The sequence below is a fragment of the Eriocheir sinensis genome, chromosome 69 (assembly GCF_024679095.1).
Source record: "Eriocheir sinensis breed Jianghai 21 chromosome 69, ASM2467909v1, whole genome shotgun sequence".
NCBI lineage: Eukaryota > Metazoa > Arthropoda > Malacostraca > Decapoda > Varunidae > Eriocheir > Eriocheir sinensis.
In genome coordinates this window covers 7601122-7603577 of record NC_066577.1, presented here as the reverse complement: position 1 = coordinate 7603577, position 2456 = coordinate 7601122, and positions in this window count along the sequence as shown.

Sequence of the window (2456 nt, the reverse complement as noted above, 5' to 3'; positions counted from 1 at the left end):
CTCTTCCTCTTCCTCATCTTCCTCCTCCTCCTCTTCCTATTCTTCCCTTCCTTTCTTCTCTCTTCCTTGTTCCTCCTCCTCCTTCCTCTTCCTCTTCCTCTTCCTCCTACTCCTCCTCCTCTTCCTATTCTTCCCTTCCTTCCTTCATTCTTCCTTGTTCCTCCTCCTCCTTCCTCTTCCTCCTCCTCCTCCTCTACCTATTCTTCCCTTCCTTTCTTCTCTCTTCCTTGTTCCTCCTCCTCCTTCCTCTTCCTCCTCCTCCTCCTCTTCCTATTCTTCCCTTCCTTCCTTCTCTCTCTTCCTTGTTCCTCCTCCTCCTTCCTCTTCCTCTTCCTCCTCCTCTTCCTATTCTTCCCTTCCTTCCTTCTCTCTTCCTTATTCCTCCTCCTCCTTCCTCTTCCTCTTCCTCCTCCTCTTCCTATTCTTCCCTTCCTTCCTTCTCTCTTCCTTGTTCCTCCTCCTCCTTCCTCTTCCTCTTCCTCCTCCTCCTCCTCTTCCTATTCTTCCCTTCCTTTCTTCTCTCTTCCTTGTTCCTCCTCCTCCTTCCTCTTCCTCCTCCTCCTCCTCCTCTTCCTATTCTTCCCTTCCTTTCTTCTCTCTTCCTTGTTCCTCCTCCTCCTTCCTCTTCCTCCTCCTCCTCCTCTTCCTATTCTTCCCTTCCTTCCTTCTGACTCTTCCCTCTTCCTCCTCCTCCTTGGTCAAACTCTTCCTCTTCCTCATCTTCCCCCTCCTCCTCCTCCTCCTCTTCCTCCCTGGTGATAATATTAATGTAACAGACATATTATGGGTAACTTTTCTTCCTCCTCCTCTTCTTCCTCTTCCTCCTCCTCTTTTTCCACACACACACACACACACACACACACACACACACACACACACAAAAAAAAAAAAAAAAAAAAAAGAATTAAGGAAGTTCGTAAATAAGACTCCAACATTATATATTATTATTATTTTTTTCATGTTTTTTTTCTCCAAGATTATTTTTTCTTCATTTTTTTTATATTATTCCAAAAGAAAATTAAAATATCGATTGGGCACAGCATGCATATACCAATGTTGCATGGTAGGGGGGAGGAGGGGGAGGGGGGAGGGGGTAATGGTAGTAGTAGTAGTAGTAGTAGTAGTAGTAGTAGTAGTAGTAGTAGTAGAAGTAGTAGTAAACATCCCCCTCTTCCTCCTTCCCCCTCCTCTCTCTCCCCTCACAAGTAATATATATATATCTCTCTCTCTTTTAACTACTAACTAATGACTTCTTTCTAAATATCTCTAAATAAACCTAACCAGTTAATCACCACCACACAGAAATGACACCCCGTTGCAGCGACTGACAACGCAAGCTCACAATGCCAAGACCGATATTAAGACGATTCCTTCTATCATCTGACCCTTTATCGTGACACCAAAAAGAGGAGAGTTTGATAATTTATAGTTTCGTTGACCGGTTAGTTGCGATGCGTGACTGATGAGGTTTAAAAAGGGGTAATTTCGACGCCATTCCTTGTAGGTACTGGGTGAAAATATTACCACCATGTTATTGTTGATGATGTTGATGATCCGTGCGGTGTTTGTGTTAGCCGCAGCAACGGGGTCACAAATCGCTCATTCCTACGACCCATTAGGCTTTTCATTTTTACATTCTAGTCATTGAAATAGACACAGTGATAGATTTTTTAGTTTTTTTCTTTCTTTTAATTTTCTTTTTTGTTTTATTCCTCCTCTTCTTCTTCTTCTTTTTCTTCTTTTGCGTATCTTTTATTTTTATTTTCCTTCCTTTTTTCCTTTTCGTGAGCGTTCTTCTCTAAAACCTTCTTCTTCTTCTTCTTCTTCTTCTTCTTCCTCTCTTTCTTTACGTATCTTAGCTATAAAAATACATTAGTTACAGTAAAAAAACACGTTAATATAAGAAAGAAAACGGGAAAACAAACCAAAACAAAAAACGCGAAAAAAAGACGAAAAACCACGAAATCGCGAAACCCGAATTCGCGTACATTTTGCGCGTCAGGGGTAGAGCATAAAACAATACAAGGTCATTACTGCACAGATCAATTAGTTATACATATTTTTACGTAATTAGTCAAGCGTTATCGTACGTTTTCAGTAATTTACGACTTTGAAGGGCAAGCTAATGTAATATTTTGGTTAATACTGGACATAATACTTATAATATTAATGATTGTAATAATGATAATTGTAATACTAATGATGTTTATATTTCTTCTTCTTCCTCTTCTTCTTTCTCCTCCTTCTCCTCCTTCTCTTCTTCTTCTTCCTAATCCCTCTCTCTCTTCTTTATTCATTCTTCGGCCATTCTTCCTTCCTCCTCCTCCTCCTCCTCTTCTTCTTCTTCTCACAAATTTGAACATCCCTAATCTTCCTCCTCCTCCTCCTCCTCCTCCTCCTCCTCCTTTCTCTGTGACTCTCCTTGTTCGAACTCACAAATTTGAACATCCCTAAGT